We start from the raw sequence: 13,602 nt of genomic DNA, 5'->3' as shown, positions 1-13,602 counted from the left end.
GCCTGTACCCTCGCCTGAACCTCTGTATTAGGACTACCCCACCACCCTTCTTTTAAGAATTGCCTTTTCTCCCTTTCCTGTTTTGGTTACCATTCACCCTGTGCATCTGGGGATCAGGCAGGGGTAAAAGTACACCTGGTCCTTCCAAATCTGACTATTGTGAGAGACACTTGTACAGTCCTGCTTATCCTGCTGACCATAAACTACAGGCTTGCTCAAATGAGTAGGAATCTGGAGGGGTGGCCTAAATAATAGCCTGAATAAATCATGAAAAAACAAAGTTTCTGATGGTCCATTTCTGAGACTGAACAAAGAAATACACACATTCAAAACATGGTTGATGCTAGAGCTCATATCTACATATTGATCCTGTTTAGGGTACAGATCACCGGATTTATAGTAAGACAGTCGTCCAGGTCCCGCCACCACCACCCCAAACCTGAGCCAGTAACCTACCTATTAGATTTGCAATAATGCCAAATCTGGAATCAACCAGTCTCTTGACAGCCAGCCTTTCCCTTCCCACAGGAACCTGATTCAGAATTAAAGAGCTGCAGAGTCAATAACCCTAGCACAAGCCCTGAGTGCGTTTTATATTCTCCCAGTTAATTCCTGGTTGATCTTTCTGTTTATATAATTGCATTAATTGCTGCTTCTATTTCAATATTATCTACTGAAGATTCATACTTTAGCAAGATGGAAATGTGATTGGAATAACAACTATAACATATCTGCCTAGCAGCTGGACCACAAAACTAATTACTTTATCATTAACTCTTCATTTTCCATGAGAGTTAGAAAGTACACATATGACAATGTAAGAAAGCCTTTGTATTCATCAGAACGGAAATGTCACAAAACAGAAACCAGTTCGGTCTGCAGTATGCTCCCCAGCTAGGGTGAATAACAGAGAAGAAAGGCTTGTTTTTAAACCTGCCAGGTTGTCAGACAAGGCCATGAGTTTCTAATGTCTCGGCAAAAGCTGAGAAATGGGCACAAAAAGTGTCACATTTAGCTCTGACTCGAGTGTTGGCCATGTGCGTATATGCACTCTTTTCCATCTGCCATAGAAGTAAACAATTGCCATTCACTCCTATGAGGGAGAATAAAACATTATCCTTCAGTATACTGCCTCAGTGAGGATAAGTGTGTGTGTGTGTGTGTGTGAGAGAGAGAGAGAGAGAGAGAGAGAGGGAACTTCCTTGTGAGTCATGTTTGATTTCAGGTCAGGCTGTTGTCCAGGCTATGGGTCCCTAGGGTTATACCTTTCTCTCAGGGTCTCTATGACAGATTTATATAATAGGAGGAGGGAGGGTTAACTGTCTGAGTGCAACATTAATTAATTTGACTTTCTATAGTATCTTTCCACACTAACACCATAGGAAACATATGCTCTGAACATTTTGTTGCTATTGCAATATTACATAAGTGTTTCCAGACCTCTCTGACTCTAAAATACGACCTGCAGGAATTGGAACAGACTCTGGATAAAGAAAGTAATTGTGGACTGTTGGGAATAGAGGTGGGCATGAACCAGGAAAAAAATGAACCGTGTGGTTTGTGGTTCATCCAATTTCACGAACCAGGAACCACTAACTTTTATGAACTTACCCCAGTTTGCGAACCAGTTTGTGATTTGTGGGGTTTAAATTTCCCTTTCTGTGCTGCTGCGAAGCAGCACAGAAAAGGGCAATTCACCCCCCACCAGCTTGGATCAGCTGCTTGTTGGGGAGATCCCTGACAAGCAGCTGATCTGGGGGTTTAAATGCCCCTTTCTGTGCTGGCTTCTGGGGAAGTCTCTGCCAAGCAGCTAATCCAGGGGTTTAAATGCCCCTTTCCATGCTGCTGCACAGCGGCAGGGAAAGGAGCGTTTCATCCCCACCAGCTTGAATTAGCTGCTTGGTCGGGGAGCAGCTGATCTGGGGGTTTAAATGCCCCTTTCTCTGCTGCTGCGAAGCGGCAGAGCAGTTCGTGGAAGTTCATGAAAATGAGGCTTCCATGAACTGCAGGTTCGCGAACCATGAACTGGCCCAGTTTGTGACGAACTTTAGTTCATTTTGCGGTTCGTGCCCATCTCTAGTTGGGAAGTAAGCAGGTGTACATATTCAGAAAATATGCACAATACAGTGCAATGGAACGCCTTTTGGTGTAGTGGTTAAGTGTGCAGGACTCTAATCTGGAGAACTGGGTTTGCTTCCCCACTCCTCCACCTGAAGCCAGCTGGGTGACTTTGGGTCAGTCAAAGCTTCTAAGAGCTCTCTCATCCCCACCCACCTCACAGGGTGTTTTGTTGAGGGGATAATAATGGCATACTTTGTAAACCACTCTGAGTGGGCATTAAGTTGTTCTGAACAGTAGTATATAAATTGAATTGTTGTTGTTATTGTTATTCTATGACATCTCTGGCATATCAAGTTACCTAATCTCAGCTATGTCATCAGTAAAATCCCCAATTAAATCAAATAGAAGTACTGGGTTTCCAGAGCCAGCCCTTCCAGTAGAGTACTTAGGTGATCACCGAGGGCACCAGACCGTCCTACAGTATCATAGAAATGGTCACAGCAAGCAGCACCACAGCAAGGCATTTGGGCAGTAGGCACAGCTTCCCCCCATCACCGGTTCCAGGGCAAGATTGGGGTGCTACTACACTGCACCAATGCACCCAGGCAAACTACAGCCCAACCCATAGTGAGAACAGTCTGTGGGGGGGGGGGTGGCTTCTCCTCAGTGTGTGTGTGGGGGGAGGCATTTGCCTACCACGCCAAAAACAATGGACTGGCCCTGTTCTGTATTCACTGGGTTCGATTCCTTGCCTAAAGTTATCATGGATTCCCAGCAATGCCTACAGAAGTTGGGTGCTCTGGATAATTCAAGGGATTATCTACATAACCAGAGTTTGTTTGTTCTTTTTGGGTCTTGTTAGCCCTAAAATACCTCAGAGATTAGGCATAGTCCAAACAATTAGTGCTTCTCATTTTTAGCAGCCTGGATCTCTTTTGCCTGCCTTATAACAGATCTGTAACTGATTGAGCCAGTTGTCCCTAGGGAAGTGTATTTCTTTATTAACTAATAAAATACAAGTCAAAGGGTCCTAATTGTTATTGTCATTATTATAATAAAAGCAACTGGGTAAACTAATTACATTGGTTATTCTACCACCCAGCTGTCTAGCTTGAGAGTTCAAGCATGGCGCATACTCAAAGGGAGAGGGACAGAATCAATCAGGAGATAATGAAACTGATAGGAAACGAATCCAGTTATCACAGTCCAACAATTGCTTTCCCCCCCAATGTTTCCAGCAATCATCAGTGTCTTGAGGAGGGGTTTCTTGATTCTCCATCAGCAACATCTCCTCAGCCAGCATCTCTTTGCTTGATGGCCAATTCACATGTTACTTCTGACTGGCATGATGGGAATTCCTCACTTAGAAATTAATTCTAGGCATACATGGGCCTGATTTGGATGGTGCACATGGAAAAGGGAGCAGCTATTTGGTCACTAGAGAAACTTACTTGTACTTACAGTTACATGTAAGTTTCCCCAGTCTAGCAAATGGTGGCTCCCCAGGACCATTTCTGGCGGGAAAAATTGAATGAGTGGGGAGGCTTAAGCCCCTGTTCTCTGCATTCTGAAGTCTTAATCTAAATCAGGCCTGAACATTATGTCCCCAACAAGAAAATCCCTGTGCATGCCTGATCAAAAGTTCTTGTGGCAGACAGAAGGACTTTGTAGTATGTGAACTGACCTTCACCGGCTTGGGTTCTCTTCAGGACTGAGCATTTTCATGTACTTTCTAATATTCTCTCCAAATTGCATAGTGACTGGGCTAACATGAGAAAATGTGACTGGTTTGTTAGTTTTGTTTGTGGGACAGACTGTTGCTTTGTGTAAGGATTTCCCCAATGCTCCTGTCTTCTTAGAATTATTCCTAGCATAAGGCAGTCTGTTAATACTGTACCCAGTAAATGAGTTATCATTGCCTTGTGTGTTACTGTGATTGTTTGTGATGCACACAAATACTCAGTTCTTGTGTGTTACTCATACTAAATGCATTCACAGTTTGTATCTCTGTGGCAGTAATTGCAGTGTACACACATCTTTTAGTGAGCACTTCCCAGCTCTAGTTTTCTGGTGTGTTGTTTTCCACCATTGCTTGCCAGCAGGGCTTTTTTTCTGGGAAAAGAGGTGGTGGAACTCAGTGGGTTGCCCTTGGAGAAAATGGTCACATGGCTGGTGGCCCCGCCCCCTGATCTCCAGACAGAGGGGAGTTTAGATTGCCCTCCATGCTGCTCAGTGGCGTGGAGGGCAATCTCAACTCCCCTCTGTCTGGAGATCAGGAGGTGGGGCCACCAGCCATGTGACCATTTTCAAGAGGTTCCGGAACTCCATTCCACCATGTTCCTGCTGAAAAAAAACCCTGCTTGCCAGGTTTAAATATGAATTCTCACTCATATAGTAAGTATAAATTATGGTGGGGGCATGAAATAGTTATTTGTCATTATTTTAAATGGTTGCTGAGGTATTTTGGTGTGTAGTGTGATGCTACTAAAGATCAATAAAAAGGTCATTAGAAGTATATGTGTAGATGAAAGTGATCTGAAAGCATGCTAGAGAGTGCCAGATCTGTCACAACCTATTTCTCCTAAACATCTGAAGCCCAATACAATCACACAGTATCTAAAATACCAGACAAAAGTACATTCATACCTCTTCAAGTTAAGACTTCTCATCTTCTACATTACAGATAATAGCAAGGCCAGGCAGGTGGCAACCTGAGAAGGGGCCTTCTCCATCATGGCACTGAAACTTACCTCCTTCCTTGGGGACATTTGTCTGACTCCCTCTATCATTGTTTTCCACCAACCGATGAAGACTTTTTTGTTTTGTTTAGCATTCCCTCACTAACTCTTATTAGCGCTCTTCCTTGCTTTTTTTTTTTAAACAATATTGTATTTATATTTGTAGTTTAGATGCTTTTAATGTTTGAAGTGTTTTAATCTTAACTGCTGCATAGGCTACATAGAAATATTTTAAAATAAAAATAAGGAAAGCAGCATTGTAGACTTAACCAGGCTTCTGGCAGACAAATTCTCAATCTAAACAAAACGGTAAAACAAAACAAGATAGTAAAATTCTCTCTGGCTGTGCTCTTGCAAACCAAACATTTACTGACTAACAAACATCTACTGGCTATGCCTCTCTGCCTTCTTTCAGACCATTCCACAAGGTTCTCGCCTAACATGATGATTTCCTTGCCGTTCTGACCTATCCAAGACTTTAACGTCATATTTAATTGATTATGACTTGCCCAAGTGACACTGAACTTTGGGAGCTGTATTCAACAGCAAGCAATCTAAGTGTGAATCATTCATCTCTAACCTTTCCCTTAACCAAAACAACCAGCTCACTGACATCAGTGATTTACACTTTCATGAAATGGAGGCCATCATGGCTGTGTTGCTGTCAGACAAGTAATCCCAGAAACTCAGTTATCATGGCACCTGATGTGCCTTAAAGATAGGAAATGCAAAAGATGACTATTTACGGCAATGTTCCAGGTGTTGTTGAAAAGTGCAATTGTCATTTGTTCAGAGATATAGATCGAGAAGGTTGATAGGAAACCTAATCTCATCCAACATCCTTTTAGAACAGCCAGAAGGACCATATGCAAAGAGGAACAAGACTCTTGTATCTTTAACACTTGTGTACTTGTGGGAATTTTGACAGGTGAGGCACATCATGCAGGGGTAAGACAAGAAGCGTTTGATGAAATTCCCTCTTGACAAATGAATATTTCGTCATCCATAAAAGGTCTCTAGGACAGTGTCTATCAATGTTTCAGCTTAGTTCTGATCTATCATAGTTAATTGAAACCATCCTCTGTTTCTGGAATTAAGTGGCAATATTAACATTCCAAACAGGGTTTGATATGCTTTGCTCACTTTTTTTTCCAAAGCAAAGAAGGTACAATGATTTATGGTTTCATTTATACATTTCTTCATTATTGTGCTTTATACAAAACAATTTGTGTTTGCAAACTTTTACTGGAAACACAATCTGCAAAATTTATATATACATTATCTTGGAAACAGTACTTATACATGAAATGCGTAAATACAAATAGATGACTCGGGAAGACCAGAATAACCTTTAGCACTGAGGAGCAGCAAAGAAGTAGGACCAGGTGTGCCACTTGTCCTGAGAAGGATGTGTAATGCACCAAAGTCTTCCAGCTGGAGAAAAATTGCTTTTGAACTAGAACAAAGAGTTACTGAACACTGGTAGATTCTGGTCTGGAAGTCTTTAGGCACTTCCACGTGTGGTGGGCTGATGCCGTCATGAGCAAAGGTCTCATAATCATTTCCAGTTATGTTAATCTTAATTGTGTATGCACTACTATGTTTATAATTTCATGGGCTGGGATCATCCATAGTAGGAAGCCTACTCTTGAAATCTACACAATGAGTAGGGAAGAAATGGATCTAATACAGAGCCAAAGGTAAGGCACCCATCCACAGTAGGTGATGTACTTGTTGAAACAATACATAAAAATGTTCCATCTTACATTTCAGGGATTTGCTTTTTTAAAATTGTTTTGAGTTATTTTCCCTTGAAAAAGAATGTCTATTATCATTAAAATTGAACAGTGATTCATTACCAATTGGATATCATATAGCTCCATCCCTCCCAAACTGGACAAGGATAGTCTCTGTTCCAGCAATGAAGTTGTAATATATTGTGCTGTAACTTAAAGGCTATGAATGCAGGACTAGGGATGACAGGTAGCAGCCCTAGGAGCTTCAGGGGTAAGGCAAGATGTCAGATGGCCATCTAGCCTCTGCTTAAAAAACCTCCAAAGAAGGAGAGCCCACCACCTCCCGAGAAAGCCTGTTCCACTGAGGGACCACTCTAACTGTCAGGAAGTTCTTCCTAATGTTTAGCTATAACAAATATGATAGGAGACAGAGTCCACATGTAGGATGGTCTTGACAGGCTGGAAAACTGGACTAAAACAAATAAAATGGATTTCAACAGAGATAAATGCAAAGTTCTGCATTTAGATAGGAAAAATCAAATGCATAATTATAGGATGGGGGAGACTTGTCTTGGTAGTAGTATGTGCGAAACGGATCTAGGGGTCTTAGTAGACCATACACTGAACATGAGTCAGCAGGGTGATGTGGTAGATAAAAAGGCAAATGCAATTTGGGGCTGTATCAACAGAAGTATAGTATCCAGATCATGAAAAGAGATGGCATTGCTCTACTCTGCTCTGGTTAGACCTCACCTAGAGTATTGTATTCAGTTTTGGTCACCACAATTTAAGAAGGATATAGACAAGCTGGAATGTGTCCAGAGGAGGGCAATGAGGAATGATTGACAGAGCTTGGTATGTTTAGTCTGGAGAGGAGACAACTGAGAGGCTGTCATATAGAGTATGGTGCGGAGTTGTTTTCCATTGCCCCAGAAGGTCAGACTACAACCAACAGGTTGAAATTAAATCAAAAGAGTTTTCAGCTATTCACCACAGTTATTGCTCAACCTTTAACTGAGGCCTGTAATGATTTATTAACTATAGGCTTACAACCACCCACATGGAGTAATGTCACAATAATTGTCATACCAAAATCGGGGGGACCCTTAATCCAGCTTCATACCACCCAATTTCCTTATTAAGTCAAGATTATAAAATATTTACATCCATAATAACACAATGACTAAATACTTTCATAGGTCACTATATACTTCAAGACCAATCAGGATTTATACCAGAAAGAGACATTACAGAAAACATACAGAAAACTCTAAATATCATTGCAGCTTGTGATCAGGGCCGGCGCCACCATTGAGGTGGTGAGATGGCCGCCATGGGTGCTGGGGTGCCGGAGGGGGTGCCGGGGGTGGAGGCACGCATCACAGAACTGGCGTGCCTGCCCCGCAGCTGCTTCAAGCTGGCCAGCCCCACGCTGCTGCTGCCACCGCCACCACACGCCCCCAGCCAGGCACAGCAGCCATGGGCCAGGCACGGCAGGCAGCCGGGGCAGTGTGCAGAGCACGGGCAGCCTCCGTGCGCCGCCCCTGCCACCTGCCGGACAATGGGCCCAGCTTTGCCGCGTGATGATGTCATAACATGATGACATCATCATGCAGGCTGGGGTGCATGCGCGCGCACTGTGTTGCGCACACACGTGGGGCTGGCTGCGGGTACCAGAAACCCAGCGGTGCCTGTGATCAGCAACAAATGGAATCCCTTCTACTCTCTTAAGATATTGAAAAGGCATTTGATTTGTTAGAAGTATCTTACCTTCACTCTCTTTTAACCTACATGGGCTTTGGACATAATTTTATACAAGCCGTAGACACAATATATTCACAAGCAAAAGCCCAAGTCTCAATAAACAATATATCCTCAAAAGAATTAAAGCTAACTAGAGGAATGAGACAAGGAGGCCCACTTTCACCCCTCCTTTTTGCCATAGCTCTAGAATCCCTAGCAGCAGAAATCCATAACAATACCCAAATCCGTGGAATAAAAACCACTTCTAAAAATTACAAAATCAGCGTGTTTGCAGATGACATATTATATATTTCCAAATTGGAAATAACTACCACATTTGCAAAAATCTCTTGATTTATTTGCCCAAATTTCTGGCCTAACTATCAATACATCAAAATCAACAATACTCCCTATCAATCTTTCTCAACTTATTAAAAGCAAAATTCAAGCAAATTATAAATTCCAATGGGCCACCAGATACCTACCATATCTAGGAGTTAATATCCCTTCCAACCTGAACCAACTTATAAAGTTTAATCATAAGCAAAAGATCAAAGAGATACAAAAATTGATATTCTTAATTGGAATAAACAACAATACTCTTGGTATGATAAATTTCACCTAATTAAAGCCTTTATTCTACCGAAATTAATTTTTTTATTCCATACGATACCAATCTCACTAACCAGAAATACAATTAAACAACGGCACCGTATACTCAATAATTTCCTTTGGAATTATAAAAAACCAAGAATCTCATTCCATATACTACAGCAAAACCACTACAATGTAGGTTTTAAATGCCCAGATATAGCTCTATACTCTAACGCCATTTATCTTTCTAAGATAACACAAATATTAAGAAAAAAAGAGCAACCGGACTGGTCTCAATTTTTAGACCCTCTCTATATCCCTATGTCTCTTCAAGAGGTCGTGTGGTGTAAATGTAGTCTTTGCCCAACCCAAATCAACAATAATATATTTTTGTTAAATTTTCTCAAAATTTGGGACTCCTATAAACCAAAATTACTTCCTATCATTTCACGTTTCACCACTATCCTATCACAAGAATGGTTTCCCTCGGGAACTAAAAAATCCAATCGCAGTCATCGGAATTTATTTAATGATATAAGATTAATAAACATAACATCATCTAAAGAACTCTTATCTAAAAATGAACTAGAAAGGAAACTAAACAATCCTATCCCTTGGTTCACCTGCTTCCAATTATCACATATGGCATCTCAAATACAAGTAACAGACAAAATTAGCAAAACCAAAACAAAATTTGAAGAAATTTTAGACCCTAATAATAATTCAAAAAGAGGTCTTATCTCTAAAATGTATAGAATTATTATACATCTTAACAAACCTAAGATGCTAAATTATCAAAATAAATGGCAACAAGATTGCAACATACCTTTAACAACTGATAATTGGAATGAAATCTGGTCTTCAACTTTACTCAACTCACAAACAGTGAACACGAAACTTCAAACATTTAAAATTATGACGCGTTGGTATCTTACACCAAAAAAATTATCTGCAGCTGCTTCATAATCTCACCTACCCTTGTGCTGGAAGAAATGCGGTAATATTGGCTCATACACACACTGCTGGGGGCAATGCCCCATAATCAACAATTTTTGGGAAGAAGTTTTGCAACAAATTGAACCGATAACATACTATAAAATTCCATTAAAACCACAGCTAATTTTTTTAGATCTTTAGCAAGACAGAAAAATACCAGCAATAAGACAAGATTTGATCAATAGTCTTCTAGTGGTGGCAAAGACATTGATAGCTTTAAACTGGAATAAACATTCACACACATTCTCAATAAATCAATGGCACTCAAAAATATGGGATCACTTTATTATTGAGAAAATAACATAATTTACATCAAAATATTACATCTGCAAGTACTTCAGAATTCTACGACAAATGGTGGCCTTTTTTAGAGTTCATTAACAAAGAAGATTTACATCCCCCAAACCGTATATATCAAATTATTTTCTTTTTCTTTTTTAATGAAATTTTTATTGGATGAGGTAATATACAATCATTACTTAATACAAAATATTTATCCAATTTAACTCTTCTACATGTCTATATACCCCACACCCTCCCCGCCCCCTTTTCTTTGTTAACTTCCAACAACACTCGAGCCCCCTGTTTATTCACAGATATTATTATTGTTACACTATATTGCTAATATTTATACCATGGTATAGATCTTAATATATTTTCTTTCGTTAATGTCCTTTGTATAAAATTTAAAGTCCCTCAAAAGACCACAATTGCCCTTTAACATCACATTTCTTTTCCAAATATTTCTTGAACTTCTTCCAATCTTCCAAGAAAATTTCTGGATCTTGCTCTTTCAGATTTCTAGTTAGTTTGTCCATTTCGGCCATGTACAACAGCTTCCTTGTCCATTCTTCAATATTCGGTATTTCTTCTTTTTTCCAATACTGAGCATATAGAGTTCTTGCTGCTACTATCATATAATATAGCACTATCTTATCATTTCTATTAACCTCTTCTAAATGTAAAGATAATAACATTTCTGGATTTTTTGCAACATTATATTGTAATATCAAAGACATTTCAGCACATATTTTAGACCAGAATTCCCTAGCCTTTTGACAATTCCACCACATATGAAACAAAGAACCTTCATGCTCTTTACACTTCCAACATTTGTTTGACAACTGTTTGTTAGCAATGGCTAGCGTTTTCAGTGTTAAGTACCACCTATACAACATTTTATACCCATTCTCTTTAATACTGGTGCAAGTTGATATTTTTAAGGTATTTTTCCATAACTGTTCCCATGCTTCCATAGTTATTTCTTTATTACAGTTTATAGCCCACTTTACCATTTGAACTTTTACTGTCTCATCTTCTGTGAACCACTTCAATAACAACGTGTACATTTTAGATATTACTTTAATATTATCTCCCAATAGTATCTCTTCCAAGTCTGAGTTTTTAGTTCTAAAACCTACTTTTCTTTGCTCTGAATCAAATAAGTCTTTGATTTTTCTGTATTGTAGCCAACCATATCTAAATGGCAAATCCTCATTTCTTTTAAGCTTCAATTGATCATCTTCTAGTACTGTCAGTTCTTTGACGGTAAACCATTCTTTCCCCTGATATTCCAAATTTGGATTAACTACTTCAGCCAGCACAATCCAAAGTGGTTTCTTTTCTTCTATATATTTCTTGTATTTGAGCCAGGTTAACAGTAAATTTCTTCTTAAGTAGTGGTGCTGAAACATTGCATCCATTTTATATTTTTCATACCACATATATGCATGCCATCCAAATATTTTATTATGTCCTTCCAACATTAGTAACTTATGATTGGTCAAGGTTACCCATTCTCTAATCCACACCAAATATATCGCTTCATGATAAAGTCTTAGATCAGGTAGTTGCATACCTCCTCTTTCCTTCGCATCACAAAGAACTTTCATTTTCACTCTTGGCTTCTTTCCTGCCCAGACAAATTCCGAAATTTTTCTCTGCCATTTTTCAAATAGCTTTTTATCTTTCACTATTGGTATTGTTTGCATTAAAAACATCATTCTGGGCAGCACATTCATTTTGATTGTGGCAATTCGACCTAACCACGACAAATTTAATTTATTCCATTTTATCATGTCTCTTTCAATTTGAGTCCAGAGCTTTTCATAATTATTCTTGAATAAATCTATATTCTTAGCTGTCAGCTCTATCCCCAAATACTTAGTTCTATGTACCACTTTGCAATTTGTTAAATCATTCAGTTCCTGCTGCTGCTTCTTGGTCATATTTTTTGTTATTATTTTTGATTTCTTTTTGTTAATGTAGAAGCCAGCCAAATCTCCAAACTCTTTTATTTTATCTAACAATCTTGGCAGGATTTGTAGAGGGTCTTCCACTATAAACATCACATCGTCTGCAAATGCTCTCAGTTTGTAGGAAGACCCCTTTATTTTTATCCCTTTTATAATATCATCCTCCCTGATCTTCCTCAATAATACTTCCAAGACCATCACAAACAAAAGCGGCGATAGTGGACATCCTTGTCTAGTTCCTTTCCTTATTTCAAATTTCTCTGTTAGGTCATCATTGACACAAATTGTTGCTCTTTGTAATTTGTAAATTGTTTTGACTGCTTCTATAAATTCATTACCTAAGTCCATCTTCTCCATAGGCGCAAACATAAAGTCCCAGTTCAAATTGTCAAAGGCCTTCTTTGCATCCGCAAAGAATAGGCCAACTTCTTTATCAGGTCGCTTATCTTAATATTCAATGGTATTTATCACCACTCTCAAGTTGTCTTTTAATTGTCTATTTGGTATATCAAATTATTTTCAATTCATAGTTATTTACACATATCATTACAATGTTAGATACATTTAAATGTACAAATCGTTACTTAACAGCAGGATCTTTGTACCAAAACCTAGTTTATTATGAATGAAATAACTAATAAATAAATAAGACCGAAAATCATGGACAGTTTTACACCCAAGTAGACACTTGGGCAGCACAATTAGGAAGACATGAAACATAGCTGGAGCTTGGTTTGCTCCCAACAAATGGCAGTGTGGGAAAAGGTGATTGGTATGGCTTATGCATGTCATTGCCTCCCAGAGCCACACCATCTCAAAATCACATGATTATGATCACACACATTTGCAGATACCATGAGGTAGAATTCCTAGGAGTATATGGAAGTGCTACCACTAGGCAGACCCTCTCAGAGGTTCAGAGCAGCCCAGACCACTTCCAGCTTTTGAGGCCCCTAGCCATAATAAAAAATGATGACAAATGATGCATACAAAAACAAATTGTGAAACCTATCAAATGCCAAAATATTAATGTGCCCAAATATGAGGCTCATTTTAAGTTTGAGGACTAGGCCAAACGTTCCTTGTCCCTCCACCCCAATTGACTGTTTCAATTAGTATTGGTATTCAATGTAATATACCCTCTCAATATCACCATGCCCTGTCCCATGGGTCTCAGGATTTAGGATACAAGTAACACTATCTGCTGGAAAGCAGGCAGATTCCAGGCCAAACTAGATGTGATGGCATCCATGTTCCAACCTGTTGACTCACTGCCATTTTAAAGCCCAATGAGGTGATGTAAACATGCTGCGATGGGCAGATCCTAATCAATCCCACAGCATGCCACTGGGCTTTAAGTGCCTGATACAAGCTATTCTGAAATTGGATGTCATCCCTTGATAGAAATTTGAAGGTCTTAGAATTGGTATCAAGTGATTTTTCCCAGTGAACTTTCATATGGAAAAGAAGGTTGTTTTT

The sequence above is a fragment of the Eublepharis macularius genome, chromosome 5, assembly GCF_028583425.1.
Source record: "Eublepharis macularius isolate TG4126 chromosome 5, MPM_Emac_v1.0, whole genome shotgun sequence".
Lineage (NCBI taxonomy): Eukaryota > Metazoa > Chordata > Lepidosauria > Squamata > Eublepharidae > Eublepharis > Eublepharis macularius.
The sequence above is the reverse complement of the archived record's forward strand: the minus strand, read 5'-3'. Positions refer to the sequence as shown.